The sequence below is a fragment of the Prosopis cineraria genome, unplaced genomic scaffold (assembly GCF_029017545.1).
Source record: "Prosopis cineraria cultivar Desert tree isolate PC_DT_omini unplaced genomic scaffold, ASM2901754v1 PC988, whole genome shotgun sequence".
In the NCBI taxonomy this organism is placed as follows: Eukaryota; Viridiplantae; Streptophyta; class Magnoliopsida; order Fabales; family Fabaceae; genus Prosopis; species Prosopis cineraria.
The window spans coordinates 17,779-38,196 of record NW_026556313.1 but is presented as its reverse complement, the minus strand read 5'-3'; the positions used below and the strand labels follow the sequence as shown (position 1 = coordinate 38,196).

General features: G+C 33.3%; 1 long non-coding RNA gene and 1 pseudogene across 1 annotated transcript; both read right to left on the bottom strand.

Moving 5' to 3' along the window:
* Positions 1-6: 6 nt before the first annotated feature.
* LOC129298988 (casein kinase 1-like protein HD16) lies at positions 7-4,711 on the bottom strand (annotated as a pseudogene).
* A 7,921-nt stretch (positions 4,712-12,632) lies between these two features.
* Positions 12,633-13,707, bottom strand: LOC129298986 (uncharacterized). Its single transcript, XR_008590466.1, has 2 exons — positions 13,357-13,707; positions 12,633-12,806 (listed from the first exon to the last, which is right to left on the bottom strand). It is a non-coding gene; the product is annotated as an uncharacterized LOC129298986 (long non-coding RNA).
* Between the last annotated feature and the right edge of the window lie 6,711 nt (positions 13,708-20,418).

The following is a 20,418-nucleotide window of genomic DNA, read 5'->3' as shown; positions in this document are numbered from 1 at the left end:
GGAAGAAAAACCTGTTCCTGCATCCATGATTAAGGCCCATAGATTTGATGAGGATGCAACAGAGCTGATATACAACCCATCCTCATTACCCTTGTCTACATGCTGACGAAGCCTTGTGTCTGCTACATTGTAATGATACCTGCAACCCCAACCCCCCAACAAAACAATCATTAAGACCAAGCCAGGGGAACTCTATCAATACCAGCTAATGCATAAAAATGGAAAGTCAACATGTAATCCTGTCAAGACAATTGTGAGAGTCATACTAGGAATGGCAAAGCACCCCTGCTATGTTTTAGATTATTAGTAATGAGCAACATCCATACCTTAAATGCAATACCAGAGAAACGAGATGAAAAGATAAAAATTTATAAATCCATCTTTATGTAAGACGTAAAAACAACTTTCAAAATCATTACAACTCATCTATAGTTTATCGCTTACTCTAGCCATAACCCTTCAAACTAATTTGCCATTGAAAAAGCAATATATACATATATATATTAGTACACTATGAATAAAACCATAAATCTTTTGCCATCCAATAAAGAAAATGTTTAAGGTGTAACTAAATAAAATGAAAAGCAACTAATTTGTCAAATTTTTAAATAAATACAATACTTATATGTCATAATTAGAGTTTTTTAGTTAATGACACGCCAAATTGAGAAGAATGTCTAATAAACCTCTGCTTCATGGGACGGCGTGCATTATAAACTGAAATCCACTGTGTAGCAGGACTCCCTATGCGTGCTTTCTTCTTTGGCTGCTCATCTTCTTCCAGGTTAATAAGCATCCTCCCACGCTTTTGTCCAACCTATTCATGCAAATAGGCTTAGGGAGAGTTTAGCATTCAGATATAAAACTCATCAGTAAAAATGAACTTGAGAACAAAAATGAAGACAGAGCAGTTACTACAACCTTTAAGGCTCCATCAATTCTGATTGGTCTCAATGGTATACAGGGTTCAATCAAGCTTTCAAAAAAAGATATAAGCTTGGAATAATTTGGCTCCTCATCAAATCTCATGTTAGTCACAGCTTCAAGGAACTGTTTGAATGGGGCGGGACAAAAGCAGCACATTAACTCTGGAGAAGTAGACATCTTCTTCTTACAAACAAGAAAACTTTTATTGTCACCCTGTACATAGGGAAAAGGAACAAATAATATTAACATAAAATGAATCCTTGGAAGAATTGATATATAAGAGGAACTGATATAAAATGCACCTGATAACCCTGCCACGGTAACCTCCCTTTTATGAGAAAGATTAGAGTGTAGGCCAGTGACTCAAGATCATCCCTTCGACTTCCTGTCCTACCTAAATGTGCATGAACACTGGCATACCTTATTGTTCCCCTATGAACAAAAACCATATGATCAGCATATAAAGAATAAAATAGACATGTTAACCTCAATGACATGTACAAACCTGAAAATATCAGGTCTTTGGTCATATTCAACATGCTGACCAGATGATGCATCCTTCCATCTTGAAGCTGACGACAATACATGGAAGTAACTATATATCAAATAACTCCAAATAGCTAAAACCTTCTACTGGTAGAGTAGCATGAGTCAATCAGCACGTAAAAAATAAAAACAGAACTTTTCAGGAAGGAAAACATACCCAACCCAAGATCAATAAGATATAGTTTCTTCTCATCAGCTGTGCCAGGTTGACCAAGTAAGAAGTTTTCTGGTTTTACATCTCCATGCACGAACCTTGTTTGATGAAATGGTTTTTTTTTTTTTTGTAAAAGCAATCAGTCACAACCATTCAAAATAACAGGGAGAATAAGGCCTAACAAGAAGAAAGATATTAGTGAGATTTACCCTTTCATGTGGAGCTTCTCAAGAATTGATATTGCTTCCACTGCAATGCAAGCAACCATGTTTGGCGACATCCTATCCAGGAGGTAAGGAATTAATCAGGCAAAGCTAGGAAAAATGTAAAGAAACTGCAACCATGCAAAGTACATGTATAAATTGCAAAGAGAGTGGGCAGTCCAAATCTTACGATTGGCCAAGTGAATTCCATACATCCCAAAGACTGGGCCCAAGCATGTCCATGACCTTCAAATTTCAATTTTCCTTTTAGACATTAAGGAGCAAGTCAAGATATAGAAATCTCAAATCATATCTCACCAGAATATAGAAATCTCCTTGTCGGCCCTTGTAATGAACCCAAGGAATGCCATAACACCCATTCAAGGTACTGATATGTTCCAAGAAGCCAAAAGAGAGAATCAATATATATACAACTTACAGCCTCATTATATACAGCAGCTTCCAGTCTCAGACTCTATGCAATGCACAGGGCCCAAGATCTAGTTAGAAAATAAAAACCAACAGTTGGAGCTTGAAAGAAATAAGCTTGATAAACCTGTTCAGATACGAAATACAAATTACTTACTTGTAGACCTGCCACTCATAAGGAGGCCCATAATTGCAACCTTTACTATTTCTGTGTTCAAACTTCAGTGCAACCTGTAAACACAGTTGAAATAAGGAAAAGAGCAAAGAAGTATTATACATAGCATAACTAACATTAAATTAACACACCGAAAGAGAGACCCAAGAAGTCATACCTCAATTGCATCAGGACCTGTCCGGTCAGACCCACCACTTACCCTTCTTCCAACATACACTTGACCAAACCACCCTTACCCAATTTCCTTTCAATCTTATACACAGGAGAACTACCAACTTGAACCTGAATCAATAAGAAAGCAAACATCTTGGATTAGAAACTAATAGATACGGATTAAATAGACGTTAAGAACAATAACCCAAATGCTGTTTGAAATAAATTCAACATGCAATAACATGGCACAATATTATTCATGAAATATCTTAAACCAAAGTGACCATCACAGTCTCAAAGCTTCCAAAAGAATCCAATTAATAATTTTTTATTCAGTTCAAAAGATTCTTTAAAACTGTGAATTTGAAAGGGGGAAAAAGAGCATAAACATAACAACTATAGTCTATTCATATGAGACCGCAGAAGTCCAAGTTTTTATGATCATAAATGGCACTTTAACATCATTAATTTAGGAAACAAACTAATGCAACTAAAATAAGCAACATGCAATCAAGTGATACCCTCTCAGGAATAGGGGTTGTGGTAGGTTCCTCTTCAGCTCCAACCACCTTGTCTGCACTTCCACCTTCCATCACAATTTTATTGTTGGCCACTGCCTCAACACGTGGGGGTTCTGGGGCTCCTAATGCAGCTGGATCCGGAAGGACCTCACAAGGTTCAGGGTCAAGATTAATTAATCTTACTCCCCGGCCTCGACCAGCCGCAGTTCGCCTTGTGGGTACCACTGGTGAAGGCCCTTTTGCTACAGCTGTGGCATTACCACGTCCTCTTCCTCCTCCAACTCTTCTCCTGGCTCTAGTTGAAGCAGGTTGTGCACAATTCTCTCCTTGATCAACAGGCAGTGGGGCAGGTTGAAGATCACCAAGCCGTTTCGATCTTCTAGCTCCACTTCTCAACTCTGGCATCCTCTCCCCATTCAAATCATAACCCCCTCGAGTCACCCCAGAAAAAGCAAAAAACCCCTGCAATGAAAGAATTAAAGTAAATAGATGAATAAATTCAGAGCATACGGTGAGAAAACTTATCAGCAGTTGGAGCAGAAAATCCTAAATTAATTAGAAGAACTACCTAATATCTAGATTGATTAATCATATCCGAAAAGGGGGAAATATCTACGGAGATAGCCTTTGTTTGAGTTGGATGACAACATGTAAAAAAATAGCGTAGTGAAAATGCAGTACGTACCAGGAAAAGATGCTACTGTAAGCAAATATACTACACAACTAAACAACCAAAATAATGTGCCTAAAAGCAAATAAAGAAACTGTCCATTCCTGCATTCAAACACGACATATGGTTCTTATAACATCTTTTGTCGGCAATCAGTTCAAACTACTTCGCAGAAAATCAGTGGATCAAAAAAAAAAAGATAACTAGCCTACAGGGGTTCATATGCATAATAAATTATATGATATCATGACTGCCAATTTAGCCAGTTATTTTATCTAAAATAGCAGCAGTAACAGCGCACATGAAAATATGGATTTTCATTATGAAATATTATTCAACAACAAAGGAAGAACAACAATCTTCAACCCGATCAGTGACGTCTGGAAAAAAAAAAAGTTTTAAAATATATAAAATACACAAAAAATCAAAACCGACCAACAAACTAGCTCAAGTGTAGCAACAATCTCTCCCGCACCGATTGACGAGAAAAGAAATTATTTCTCTTGGGAAAAAATTACAACCATAAATACCTTTTTTTTTTTTTTACAAACCGATCACAAACACTGACAGATCGATCCGGCGAGCTAAAAAATAGAAAGATCAGAGGCAACAATCAAAGAAGGCGAGTGGAATAGAAAACAAACCGAGGACGATCGGAGTCGGATCCTTGTATTTCAGTGAAGAAAACAAAAAAAGACCCACGCAATTATCGCATTACGAGGGAGGAGGTCTGTTTTTTCAGGCAGTGGGGCTATGCGAAGGCATCGCAGAATTTAGGGTTGAGGAGATGAACGCTTACAAGTATTAGGTGGAGAGATGTGTTTAGAGCCTTTTTTGGTGTAGAAACGATGTCGAAGACAAGGGAGAATGCGGTAATGGTGAGTCTCTTGTGTCCTTTCCCTTCCCACTATGTTTCCTATCGATTGTGTGCATGACAAGGGGGAAATAATATATATAAATACATATATATTTATAGATTTTTTATGCCGAACCTGAAACTGTGGCTTTGTAATAGCCAAAAGCATATTGTGTTTCCTATTATTGTGTTTATATATTTATTTATTTATTATTGTTATTGTTGTATTACTTATTATTGATATGACTGCTGTTAATTAGTGGTGCTTCTGAATTTTACCTTTTTTTTTTGCCAATGTTTTTGCGTTTTACCAAGTACTAGAGCAATTAATTTTATGGTAGAGCATATCAAATGTTTTTTCCATTACAATTTAAAATAAAATTATGTATATTAATAAAATTTAATAATTATACTTTACAAACTTATTTTTAAAAAATAAAATTATAAATTTTTAAAAATATCATTATACATTTAATCATTACATTTACGTCACAATCATTTTAATATCTCCCTCCATTTATAGTATAATATTAGAAAATTATTATTAATGAAATATTATTTTTATTTAATTATTTTATATTTAAAATAATAAATATTTTTAAAGTTATTTTATAATTTAGGATGAATGTAGTATCATCTAAGTTAAATTTTGACTGACAATATTACTCATTTTTCATTTTATTTTATTTTTGAAGTGATATTTTAAAAATATTTTATAGTGTGATTTGTTAAAAAAATATATGATGCCTTCGTTAAAAAATATTAAAATCTTGTATTAGCATTTGTCATTATTTTTAATCTGCATAGAACATACAACAAGTTCAAATGCAACACACTAAGCCCTAAGAAAAGGATTTAAATTCGATGATTATATTTAATATAGGTATTGTGTACCTATATCATTTAAACCATTAAAATTTATATCAATAATTATAAATTCTTACTCTACTTGATATTAATGAATGGTTAAATTTATATAAATTGTTGATATAAATTTCAACAGTTTAAATGATACAGGCATTCATTGAGTACAATTACTAAATTCAAATCCCTAAAAATAGGGGTTCACATTTTGTTCAGGGAATAACTTCAAATTTATAAATTTAAATAAAAATATAAATAGCAAAAAATCATTTTGAATGTTGATTTTCGCGCATTTGAAACCTAACATTGTGGCTGGCAAGCCAAAATAAATATATAGACAAAGGATGCTTGATTGGGTGGATCTCGGTGTTCATTTTAATTATGCCAGGGGAGATTTATTGTTTTTTTTTCCCCTGTAATCCTGTTGAATTTTATTTTTGTTTGTCAGGTAAGTGATATTGATTCCCATGTATTAGTTTAAATTTCAACATTAACGGTAACTAAGGAATAAGGGAAACGCGCTGGGAAACTCAACAGCATTAAAAATATTTTCCCCTGTTCTCTCTTTTGACAAGTTGTTGGGCTCATCGTTTTGTTGCCTAAATTTTTACCAATGCAGATGATAGATGAAAAATATAATTCATGTGCAGATTGCAAGAAACTCCCACCACTCCTAAATGTATAGATTAGATAACTATTTTTACGTAAACCGAGTAAATTAGTTAAGCTGGTTATTCATAAAAAAATATATATATATATATATATATTTTTTTCATAATACTCTTCGTTTTAGTGATTTACATTGTAAATTATTTTTGACACCGTTTTGAAAAAAAAAATAATGAATACAAAAGATGACAGAGCTCAAAATCCTATATCCAATATTAAAAGAGACTTTCCAACTCACTCCAGCGTCCAGGATCAGAGGGAGTGCAATACCTCACTCGGCATCATGTATCATACGAAGCAGCTGAAAAGAGATCTTAATTACATTATAAATGTATTCCCGGAACAGTTTTGTAGAACACACACACACACTGAAACTATGAGTGTTTTGGACCTGGGACTGGGTTTCATCAAAGTATAAAAGGTTTATGAGAATTAAGTCTAACAGGAAGGGTCTAGTCAATCATTACGTAATAAATCAAAATTTGAACCCTAATGAAAAAAGTATCCACTTTTAATATTTGATAATACTTCAAACATGATGAACTCTCCAATAAAAAGATAATTATAAAAAAAACAAAGGAAAAAAAAAAGATGATTTACTCTCTAGTTTTAGACAAGTATTTAGGACTTGGCTCACGTGTCATGACTAACTGTCCAGAGCACGAAGGCCATAGATATTTATATCGAGCTAACTCAAAATATCTCTTTTGATACATTTGAAGGGACGTGAAATTTAATTTTGACCATTGCTATTACCTGAGCGCTGACATATTTTTTTTTGGCCAGGAGTGCTGAAAGTTCAAAGGTATCCAAGGGCCAAAAAAACAAAAAAAAACACATGCCAAAAATATAAACACAAACATTCACGACGTTGATTAGGAACCCCCAATGTTGATCAAACAGGCTTGACTTTGATTATGAAAGTAACTATGTTGCTAAGCCGCCGAAAGGAAAGCGATACACATATAATCACCCGCCCACTTGGATCAGAAGAACTCCAACGGCAAATATGAAAAAAAGGCGAGGTGCATGACTGCGTGTCAAATCAATGCCCGTTCAATTTTTTTTATATTTATTTTCCAGTCAACGTGCTTTAATATTTATAATTTATGATGACGATGATGATGATGATTAGTCTTATCTTACATGTAAGTGTGGGGTAAAATATAATTTTTTTCCCGTTCAGTAAGCAGTAAAATTAATTATTAATATTGTGAGCCCATCTATATTTTTAAAAAAATTAATTATTTTCTCTCGACCTTTTTTTGTAGTATTTTTTTCATTATGTTCATTTTCTTCGTTTTATTAAAAAAGATTAAACGCGCTTGATCATGACAATTGACATTTAAAAAATATTTTTATGTTGTATTTTAATAATATCATCTTAACATATTTTATATTTATATATTTTTCAATATATTTTTATTTTTTTTTACAAATAATAAGTTCAGGAACAGAATAAGGTGTTTGTAGTTGTAAGTATTTATAGTAAAAAATTATTAAAAATAGCAAGTTATTCTTAAAATAATGGAACATTTATTTTTTTTAGTAAACAATATAACATTTATTTTAAAGAGCCTTCTCTACTTATGTGTGACCAAGGTCATTGCTTAAAATTTCACAAGTCTTGCACCAAAAAAAAACCTTGCATAAAAAAAAAAGTAACGGGGGTGAAATTTAAAGCTTGCGTGAAAGTAAAAAAATGTCCATGTTTAGGCAATGGGAGAAACTAGATTTATGTTATGTTTGTCTCGAATTTGTTATATAAAAATATGCAGACACAATGAATAAAGTATTATAAATTTTGCAATTATTAATTGAGCGTAAAGGAGTTAGTTCCTTTCCATATAAATCTCATGGCAGTTCCTATCCTTCGCGTATCAATCGAGTAGTTGAATTTGACCTAAGTAGATTCAGAGACTGGTTATTAGATTATAAATTCATGGCAATCTACTTGAATATTTTGTCTACTTATTGTTTGCAATATTGTCTCCTCTTATGTTTATAGCCAATTCCCAACTCAGGTAAAAGAATGGAGTTGTGTCAGGTCCTCAACAGTCAATATAAAACGTTGTTAAATCTCACATGAATATGGATAACATATGTATTTGTGCTAATGTCGAGTCATTGCCTGAAAATGTGTTGTACAAATCAAGTGCAATAACAAGTGAGTTAAGATCGTTGCATTGATGCCTAAATGTAATGATAAATTGGTAAGGACTACCAAGCTATTTTGAACGAGCACAGCTAAAGAAGCTAGCTTGTGCAAGCAATATTAGATTTGGTACTTGGAATGTTGAGGCCTTGACTTGTAAATCTATAGAAGTGGTAGGAGTTATTATTCATAGGATAATTAATATCTCACGCCTACAAAAGACTAAATAGGCTTATGAACAAGCTATAGATATTAAAGGTTTTAAATTTTGGTATATAGGGAAAGTAAGCACATGGAATTAGGTGAGTGTAATTGTTGATGAGGAGCAGAAGAGGAATGTAGTAGAAGTTAACAGAATTAATGACAAAAATATTTCTATAAAAGTAATAATTGGATGTGAGATTGTCAATATTATTAATGCTTATACACTTCAAGTTGGGGCAGAAGTCGATCTCAAGGAATTGTCTTGGAAAGACTTAAAGAGGTTGATTCAAATCATACCACAAAGTGAAAAAATTTTTATTGGATAATTTTAATGGTCAAGTTGAGATGGAGACCGGTAATTGTGCGAGGATGCATGATGGTTTTGATTTTTAAGAGCTAAATAATGAAGGACAATCTATTCTTGGGTTCTCCTTGGTGCATGATTTCAAGATTGTTAACACTTATTTCAGAAGAAGGATGAATATCTCATCACTTACAAAAGCAGAGCCTTAAGGTTATAGATTTATTTATTTTTAGTAAGGAATGCTGATAGAAAACTTCACATAAATTATGAGGTAATTCATAAGGATGACATGAAAACACAACATTCAGTCTTTATCTTTAATACTGATAACAAGTGGTAAACTAAAGGATTAGGTGGTGGTAGCTAAAGGTGAAAAATGGGAAATTTTCAAGCAAAATCTTGTAGCCAAATAAATTTGAGAGTCTCAAGAAAGTACCAACATCTCGTGAGAAGATATGGTTAAGAAGGTAAGGAAGGTTGCTAAAAAAGTTATAGGAAAATGAAAAGGTTTTAGTTAAAGAGATAAGGAGTTTTTGTAATGAATGTACAAGAAAAAATCAAGCATTTTAAAGGTATCCATTTATGCGAATGGTGCTAAAAATTGGGAAGATATTGTATGGTTAAGAAGGAAATTAAGAAAGTTATGAGTGAAGCTTATTTTAAAGCATTTAAAGAGTCTCACAAGGATCTCAAGATAAGGGATGAAGAACAAAAAATTTATAAGATTGTTAAAAGTGAAGAAATAAAATCAAGAAATTTGGAAGATGTAAGGGGCATAAAAGACACAAAAGGAATATTTTTTTTATTGTAGGTTGTGATATTAAAGACAAATAGGAGATTTACTTTTACAAGATTTTCAATGATGGAAAAGGCTTATTTAATAACTTAAAAGATTTAGTAATTCGTGAAGGAGAACATAATTTGTTATTATATTAAAAGATACGTGATAATAAGGTAAAATAAACTCTCAAAGAATGGCAAGTAATAGAGCCAATAGACCTGATTATGTCTCTCTCGAAGTATGAAAATATTTAGGTGGAGATGGGGTGCTGTGATTAACAAAGTTATTTTATGAGATCTTATAGTCCAATAAAATTCGTGATTAGAATAGGGGAGAAGCACCTTCGTTACTAGCTATAAAAGGGTTGATGAATAAAGTAGACCTTAAAGTTTTGCCTGAAAAGTGCCATAAATCCTGAACTTTTAAAATGTAAAAATAGACCTTAAACTTTTATATTCGTAGCAAATTAAACCCTATTATTATCTTTTAGTCAATGCTGTTATTGTTCACTGTGAGCCCCACTTAAATGCTAACATGGCAGTCCCTTGCTGATATGTCATTTATTAATTAGCGCCACAAATCCTAAACTATTGCCGAGTAGCATCCCGAACTTCAAACTTTGAAATTTCAAGCAAATTACTCCCATCATTTTTGTATAGAATGTTGATTAGTATGTAGACCAAGTTAGTTTCAGCATGATCCACCATAGTGAACGCATCATTGACTGTGAGGAACGACCCATGATTTTGTGAAATGATATTTTTTGCCCCTTTTTGTAATGTTTTTCAAACGATTGATATATCATGCTTCTATATATATTCTATAACTTTGATTTAATCTTATTTTGAATAATTTTTATTTATTTAATGGTGAAAACTTGAGATCCTATTTGAAAAAAAAAATTAAATATCATAAGAATTTATAGACGATGGATGCAAAAGCCAACAATTTCATCAACAAATTTAAAACCCAAATTAACCAATTAATTAAAATCCTTTTCTATTCAAACTTTTTTCAATGGGATCCTAAGTTTTCACTATTAAATAAAAAAAATTATTTAAAATAAGACTAAATTAAAATTAAAGAGTATACGAAAGTATGTGATGCCCATTATTTGGAAAACATTGCAAAAAAAAAGGTGAAAATATCATTTCACAAAATTATGAGTCATTTGCTATGGCCAATAATGCATTCACTACAGTGAACTACTTTGAGGCTAATTTTGTCTACATAATAGTCAACATTCTATATATAAATAGTGGGGTTAATTTGCTTAAAATTTTAAAGTTTAAGATCCAGGAGGCTAGTTGCATAATAGTTTATGGTCTATAGTACTAATTAACAAATGACATATTAGCAAAGGACTATCACATCAACATTTGATTGGGGCTCATTGTGAATAGTAATGGTGAACGGTGACGACATTAATAAAAAGATAACAACAAGGTTTAATTTACTATGAATTTAAGAGCTTGAGGTCTATTTTGCATATTTTATGAGTTTAGGTTTACGGCACTTTTCGCGCAATGCTTCAGAGTTCATTTTGCTTACTAACCTTTTATAAAAAGAAAGGAGGTACTCATAACTATGCAAACTATAAAAAGATTAAGCTTACAAATCATGCAATGAAATTGTGAGAAAGAGTAATTAAGCACATGTTAAGATTGAAAATTGGTATTTTTGATAATCAATTTGCCTTTATGCTAGATAGGGCTACTACATAAGCAATTTGTTTACCAAGGGAATTAATGGAAAAGCATTAAAGCAATGATAAAGATTTACACTTAGTTTTCCATTAATTTCAAAAAAGGTTATGACCGTGTATCGAAAGAAGTACTTTAGAAAACATTAAAAAAGAAAGGAGTTTAGGTTGCCCATATTAAAACCATACAAGATATATATGCGGAAGCAACAACCAGTATCAGAACATTTAATGGTGAGATAAAGGACTTTTCTATAAAGATTGGATTACATCAGGGATCATTTTTAGTCCTTATTTTCTTGACATAATTTTAAATGTTTTGACTGAGCATATTCAAAAGGAAATCTCCAAATGCGTGCTTTTTGTCAATAATATAGTTTTTATTGCAAAGATAATAGAAGAGATTAACTACAAGTAGGAGTTACAGACAGGGAACTTGGAGTCAAAGGGTTTTCGCCTTAGTAGAAATAAAATAAAATATTTACATTGTAATTTTAATAGGAGATCAGTTAGTAGTAATTTGAAAGTGAAAATGAAAGATCAAATTATATATCAAGTGAAAAGGTTTATATATTTAAGGGATGTTATTCAATATAATAGGAAAATTGTGTTGGCGGAACCGATGGAGACGCGAACGGTGAGGTACGAATTGCTTGAGTCATGCCCTGAAGGACACTATCCTTAAGAACTATTCCAGCACACCTTCTGATGACCGGCAGTTCCCTAGGATTAAACAAGCACTTCCTTAGCAGAACAAGGAAACAGAACAATATAGACTGAAAGCAAGCACAGACGAATAGACAGAGGGAGGAGAGAACCCCGAAAACTCAAGAGGCTTATTTCGCTCTGTCTACACCTATGCCTATATATAGCCCGAAAGTGGAGACATGAACGTTGGGGGGTTACCACTGGATGAAAGGCTTGGTTACACTGTCATAAAAACCATTTAAACACTTGTCTGGAAACGTTGGGGTTATGCAAACGTAAAATGCATTTAACTTCTTGTCTGAAAACATTGGGAAGACAAAACGTTTAAAAAATTAATCAGTTGGCATGTCTCATATGCGCGATGCCACTTCTCCTCTAAGCCCATTTTACTAGCCCACTTTGTAACACCCTCAAAAATACAAACCGATTTTTCGTAAATTATTAAAACCATTATCATGGTAGAAAATTTTCTTACCATGATACATCCAAGACAATATACCACAGGTCTTAAAATATCTCAAAAAGCAATTAGAACCATGAGGGACAGTCAGGATCCTCATGGCATGATATTTAAATTAGGTCATGAATCAAGAGAGACAAACATAATCCTCTTGGTCAAATAAATACTTTTAATAAAAAGGATTAGAGTTTACATGCTTCACAAAGAAGATATGTCCTAAGTTGGCACAAGATACATTGTATAATCCAAAATAAGAGGCAACGTAAAAGATGGTGTTTCATACACCATAGTTACACCTCTGGTGCTTTCTCGGCCGGACTCGCTCCTGTAAAAATATTAACCACGGGGAATGAGACTTAAAAGTCCCAGTAACCAAAAATTAATATGTAATGATGCATGCGATTGTAACTAATCATGCGATTGCTAAGTGGGCACACAAAATATTTAACCGAACAATATTTTCAAACAAACCGAACAAGTATTTAATTTGCATGACTACACCTTATATCCTCCTTTCGCCATGCTCGGACGCCAAATCACCCGGCCAAAGGTGAGTTGGACCAAGCGACAGGCCACTCATTGGGTCCAATGAGGGCTTACCACGTGGTAATAATTAACCGAACAGAAATTTCCATTAACACCATACATTAAAATACCCTGACAAGTCATGCATCATTCAAATATCCAAACAGGAATATATCCGAACAATAATATCTCATCATGATAAATAAAAATAAATTTTTGACCCACTTGACAATAATTTCAAACAAGTATATAACAGTATTTATTTTCAATAATTCATAGTTTTTCCAAACAACAAGTCAACACATAACCATTCACAAACACACTCATCACAACACATTAATAATGGTTACCTTGTGTCTTGAATAACAAGTTCCCCTTCACAACTCCTTTTTCACCACTATCTTTGTCAATATAATCTACATAATTATTTCACAATACTATATATTAATTTTACATTAAAATAAATAACTCTAATTTAAAGAATTAGAAAGTCTTAGATCTATAATCCATATTAATACTAATTTAAGATTTATGCCTCATTTAACTTCCCAAATTCTTTTTCTAAAATTCTCGTACCCTAATAAACTATTTTTTTTATCCTCAAATCACTTCTAGTATCACAATTTCATCCTTCTATATTCTAAAAATTCATCCAAAAATAAATTAAAAATTTTAAAATTATCCTGAAACCTCAAATCACCTTTCTATAACCTCAAAAATACCTATTCATACTTAAATAAATATTTAATAATCAGAGGTTTATCCCTAAATCTCAGATTCCACATAAATTCAACCACATAGATCTAGATTTTAACTCAAAAATTCTTAAACATGAGTTTTAACCTCAAGAAAATATTCTATAATATTTATTATATCCCTAAGAGTTTTAACCTATATTTTTAATCCATCATATCATCAGATTAACTATCCTATAAAAAAAATTCTAATCAGAATATTTACTCTATCCTACAAAATAATCATATCACTAAAAAGCTAATATTATTTGGAAAATAACTATAAAATTAATTTTGTAATTAAATAAATTTTTTAAATGCTAATCTAAACAGGAAAGTTAGAACATACCTGAAGAAAAAGAAAATAATCCCCCCTTGCAAGAAGACCGAGCAACATGAGAGGAAGAGAGAAATATAATATAAAAATGGGATTGTGGGTCCTAAAATTATATTAAAAAAACTATAGGTTTGCATTTAATTATTCAAACCTTTGGGCCATTACTTGCAATTTTCACAAATTGCATCTTGGGCCCTTAGTTGCAATTTTCACAAATTGCAATAAATAATTCCTTATGCTTCCTCCACAATGCACCTCCTCTTTTTATACATGAGGAGGTGCCTTTCATTCCCACATCTAACCGATGTGGGACTAAACCCCCTCCCCTTTTTTTTTACTTTCTTTTCTTTTTTTTTTAACTCTCACACACACATATTTTTTTTTAAATCTTAAAATTATATCTTAACAAAATATTTCTTATATAATTTTAAACTTAAGTTTTTAAATTCATAATTAAATGCCTACCCATATTATTAAAATAACCTCAAATAATATAAATTCCTATTATTATCATCATTTTAAAAAAAAACTTAAATTTCATAATTTTTTTATCTAAAATTTAGGATGTTACAATTCTCCCCTCCTTTTAGAAATTTTGTCCTCAAAATTTAATGCTGGTAAGCTTAGAAACTATGTACCTAAGCAAATAAATGTGGATAATCTCGCCTTATACTCTCCTTGGTCTCCCAGGTAGCATCACCTAGGGCTCCACCCTTCCAAATCACCTTCACGAGTCAGATGGTCTTATTGCGTAGTTGTTTGTCCTTAAAGTCCTCAATTCGCTCTGATTCGGATCTAAAGGTCAAATTCTCCCTCAATTCTACATCTTCAGGTTCAATAATATGGGAGGGATCCGGGTTATACTTTTTCAACTGTGATACGTGGAATACATTATGGATACCTGCAATCTGTGGAGGTAATGCAACTCTATATGCAGCAGATCCAATTCGCTCCAAGATCTCATACGGGCCCATAAATCCAGGTGTCAATTTCTTTGCCTTAATGGATCTACCAATGCTTGTCACTGGAAAAACCTTCAAAAATACATGATCTCCTACTTCAAACTCTAACGGCCGTCTCCTCTTATCAGCATAGCTCTTCTGTCGGCTCTGAGCGGTTAGCAATTTTTGCTTAATCATTGCAATCTTCTGGGTGGTCTGCTCTACAATTTCTGGACCAATGATACTCCTCTCACTTAATTCTGTCCAACACAAAGGCGATCTACACTTCCTTCCATACAAGGCCTCATAAGGCGCCATCCCAATACTAGAATGATAGCTGTTATTATAAGCAAATTCAGCTAATGGCAAATGATTATCCCAACTACCTGGTAGTTCAATGGCACAAGCTCTCAACATGTCCTCCAAAGTCTGGATCGTCCTCTCTATTTGTCCATCTGTTTGAGGGTGGTATGCGGTGCTAAAACTCAGTCTAGTACCTATAGCCTTCTGTAGCGCACCCCAAAAGTTTGAAGTAAACCTTGGGTCACGATCTGACACAATTCTAGAGGGTATACCATGAAGTCTAACTATCTCCTTAATGTATATCTCAGCAAATTTCTCTAATGTAGAGGTAAACTTGATCGCCAAAAAGTGAGCTGATTTGGTGAGTCAGTCTGTAACACACCAAATTTTTTTTTTAAAATAATTTAACTCAACCATAGTTGGGTTACAGCCACCCAACACATTCTTATATCAATAATTTCAATATAAAATATTTTATAATTGGCTTCAACTCACACACTATAATATTTCGAATAAATTTTTACCTCCCACATGCCATTAGGCTAAATCACATTTGTCCATCCTTATACTCCCAACAAGTAAAATAAGCAATTTAATAAATTTTCAACACAAGCCAGTTATTTGGCCTTATAATCATGCCATTTTAACCAATCCAAAGTAAACCAAATATTAAAATTACAGTCATCCAAATTGTACCAAAAGTAGAAATAGTTTGAAAGGCATGATTACATTTATATATTCATATAATTGACAATAAACAAAAAGCCCTATTATTGGCAATATAACACATTATAAATCATAAATTAAATACCCAAAAGAGACAGTGGATCTATACCACTAAGCCTCTGGGACTCCTCCACGTGTCACTCGTGGCTCTTCTCCTGAAAATTGTTAACCACATAATGAGACTCAAAAGTCCCAGTAACCAAAGCCAATTTATGATAGTGTATACAAACAGTTAAGTGTGTGCTTACTAAGTGAGAATTAAAATAATATAATTCCAACAAATATATGAAATATTACAATACACACAAACAACCATCCTTATATCCCTCCATTAACCTCGAGCCGTAGCCCTCACTCGGTGCTAAATTACCCGGCCAAAGGTAGATTAGCCCGAGCCCTTACAAACCACCTATTGAGCTCCAATAGGGGCATACCACGTGGCATATAAATACAACAACAATAGCAAGTCTCCCAACACCTCCCACAATAATCAAATAAATTTATAATAATATTGCACAATATATAATATTACAAAATTTATAATTTTCTCAATAATCACCCAATTAACATGAAGTAACACTAATCATAAATTAAAAGCATGGTTACCTTGTGGCTTTTTCAATAAATTATTCCTTAAAATTTCTCTCTCACCACAATCTTCACCAGTAATACAATCTACAAATAACATATATTTATAAATATTAGTTTCAATTTTTGAAACTAATAAAATAATTCTAATAATAGAATTAAAAATATAACATAATTCCTAATCTCAATCTTAATACAAATCTATAGTTAATACTATTAAGTATAATTTTTAACTCCTCTTTTAATTATCAATAAACATTAATAATCTAAAAATCAACTTCTAAACTAATTTTTATTATCAAAATTTTCTTTTTATTTCATAAATTCGTACCTAAAATACCCAAAAATTAAAAATTAAGTCTCTAGCTTAGAATCATAATCCTATAGCCATAATAATTTATTTCTCATCCCAAATAATCATCTAAACCTCAATAAATCAACATATGTTTTCAGATCTAGTCTAGAATTTGATCCATAAGCCACAAATTCAAAGATCACCAATAAATTTATACTCTAGAATATTTATTATACTACTAACAACCTCAAAAACCATATTTATTCAACATAAATTCATCCCTCTTTCAGATCTTAAATTTTCTACCACTACAAAATCAGAAACCAAAGAAGAAAGATGACTAAGAAAAATTTTTAGAACACTTACTTAGTCTTGAAAAGCTTAAAATCACACCCTAAATATCCTATTAAAAACTCTTACCTTAAAAATTTAGATATTTCGCACCGGCAACTCGCTTCTCTCCGCCTCAGCTCGCGCGCAGGAAAGGAATTGAAGAAATGAAAGGAAACGGGTGAGTTTTATAAAAATTCAGTGGGTCCCACACATTTTTTTTATTATTCTCTTCTCTCTCTCCCCTTTTTTTATTATTATTTATATTTACTTCATGCGGCGCCGAAAGCAAATTCGTTTTCTTCTTCTTCTTCCTTTTTTTTTTTTGGCATACCTTTTCCCCTTTTTTATTATAATAATAATTTAATAATTTTAATTTTTTTTAATTAATTTTTTTTAATAAATTTATTTTTTTAAAATTTTTTTAATTTAGAATTATATCCTAAATTAGATTTAATAATCATTTTCTACTAATTTTCTTACCTCTAAATATTATTTTTTTTAAATTTCTATTAACCTAAATTAACTATTAAAATTTAAATTGGGATGTTACACAGTTTACTATCACCCAAATAGCATCCTTACTCGAGGGTGTTCTTGGCAGTCCAGTGATGAAATCCATGGAAATATCATCCCATTTCCACTTTGGAATATCTAACGATTGCAGTGTTCCAGCTGGCTTCTGATGTTCTATCTTTATCTTCTGACACGTTAAACATCTAGAAATAAATTCAGTCACATCTTTCTTCATTCCTGGCCACCACCAACCTCGCTTTAAATCATGGTACATTTTAGTTATACCGGGATGAATTGTATATTTGCTCCTATGAGCTTCTTCTAAAAGGATATTCCTCAATCTTTGATCATTAGGTACACAAACTCTACCTTTATACTTCATCACTGTGTCCTCAGAGATGGTAAAATTTGGGGCCTTACCTACCACTATCTCCTTCCTTATATTCCTTAAGTAGTCATCACTCTGCTGTGAGACTCTGAGATCTTCCCAGAATTTGCTCTCAAAGTCTGCTACCTGGAGTGCGGCCATTTGATGTTCAATCACATCTACTGGAACATCATGAAAACTGTTCCACAAATGATATTCATGAACCCTCAAATGTGCAGCATGAATAGTCTTTCTACTTAAGACGTCAGCTACCACGTTAGCCTTACCCGGATGGTAATGTAATTCAAAGTCATAATCCTTCAGAAATTTCATCCATCGTCGCTGCCTCATATTAAGCTCTTTTTGATCAAATAAATACTTCAGGCTCTTATGGTCACTGAAGATTTGAAACTTAGATCCATACAAGTAGTGTCTCCATATCTTCAGAGCAAACACAACTGCAGCTAACTCCAAATCATGAGTAGGGTAATTTTTCTCGTGTGGTCTCAATTGTCTGGAGGAATAGGCAACCACTCGGTCATTTTGCATCAAAACACATCCTAAACCCTTTAAAGAAGCATCAGTGTACAGAGTGTACGGCACCACAGGGTCAGGAATAGTCAATACTGGAGTAGTGGTTAACCCCTTTTTCAATTCTTGGAAAGCAGCTTTACATTTGTCAGTCCAAATAAATGGGGCATCCTTCTTAGTCAGCTTAGTTAAGGGCATCGCAATTTGCGAAAATCCCTTAATAAAGCGACGATAATAACCTGCTAAACCTAAAAAGCTTCGTATCTCTGTAACAGATTTTGGCTGTTCCCACTTCATCACTGCATCAATCTTGCTAGGATCCACCGCAACTCCGTCTCTGGACACAACATGGCCCAAAAACTTTACTTCTTGGAGCCAAAATTCACACTTGTTTAATTTAGCATAAAGCTTATGTTCCCTCAAAACTTGCAAGACGATTCTTGAATGCTCACCATGAGCCTCCTCATCCTTTGAATAAATAAGAATGTCATCAATAAACACTACTACAAACTTATCTAAATAGGGTCGAAAGATCCTATTCATGTAATCCATGAATACCGCAGGAGCATTCGTAAGTCCAAACGGCATCACCATGAATTCATAATGCCCATATCTCATTCGAAATGCTGTCTTAGGTATATCCTCTGCTCTCACTCTCAATTGGTGGTACCCTGACCTTAAGTCAATCTTTGAGAAAACTGCGGATCCCACAAGCTGATCCAGCAAATCATCGATTTTCGGAAGTGGATATTTGTTCTTGATGGTTACTTTGTTCAATTGTCTATAATCAATGCACAATCGGAGACTTCCGTCCTTCTTCTTTACAAAAAGGACTGGAGATCCCCAAGGTGAAAGACTCGGTCTGATGAAACCCTTCTCAAGTAGCTCTTCAATTTGCTTTTTCAGTTCCGCTAACTCTGAAGGGGACATCCGATAAGGAGCCTTAGAAATTGGCCCTGTACCGGGTACCAATTCAATTGAGAACTCTACCTCGCGCTTTGGGGGTAAACCAGAGACTTCGTCTGGAAATACATCCGCAAATTCTTTGACAATTGGGATATTCTTCACGCCTTCATCAATCTCAGCTTGGATACAGAAGAAAACTATGTAGGCCTGGCAACCCTTCTTCATACATCTATCAACTTACGCCGCCGACAAGAAAACATGATCTTGAGTCTCGACTGGGGTCACCGACAAAGAAGATAAAGACACACTCCTCTCTTTACAATCTAGGATAGCACCATTTGCAGCCATCCAATTCATTCCCACAATTACATCTATACCTCTCAGTGGTAGGATAATTAAGTCCATAGTTGTTTTCCTATTTTTAAACTCGACTACTAGGTTAAGGCATGCCTTAGCAGTCCTTACAGATTCTCCCGCAGGAGTAGACACATTCATATCAAAAGGTAAAATACACACAGGCAAATCAAGGTTCTTTACACAAGTTTCAGAAATAAAAGAGTGTGTAGCACCCGAATCAAATAGTGCAACAATATCATAATGAAGGATTTTGATGTTACCTCTAATGACATCTGGGGAGTTCATGGTGTCCTGAGTAAGAGCAAACACACGGCTAGAGATAGTAGGATATTGGGAAGGGTTCTTCATATTTGAGCCCTGGTTGTCCCCACAAAACTTTACAATGTGACCGGGTTTCCCACAAATGTAACAGACCCAGCACTGTCCGAAATGATGACGCCCGCATTTAGTGCACTGTTGAGAGCTCGCTGTACTCGGGGCA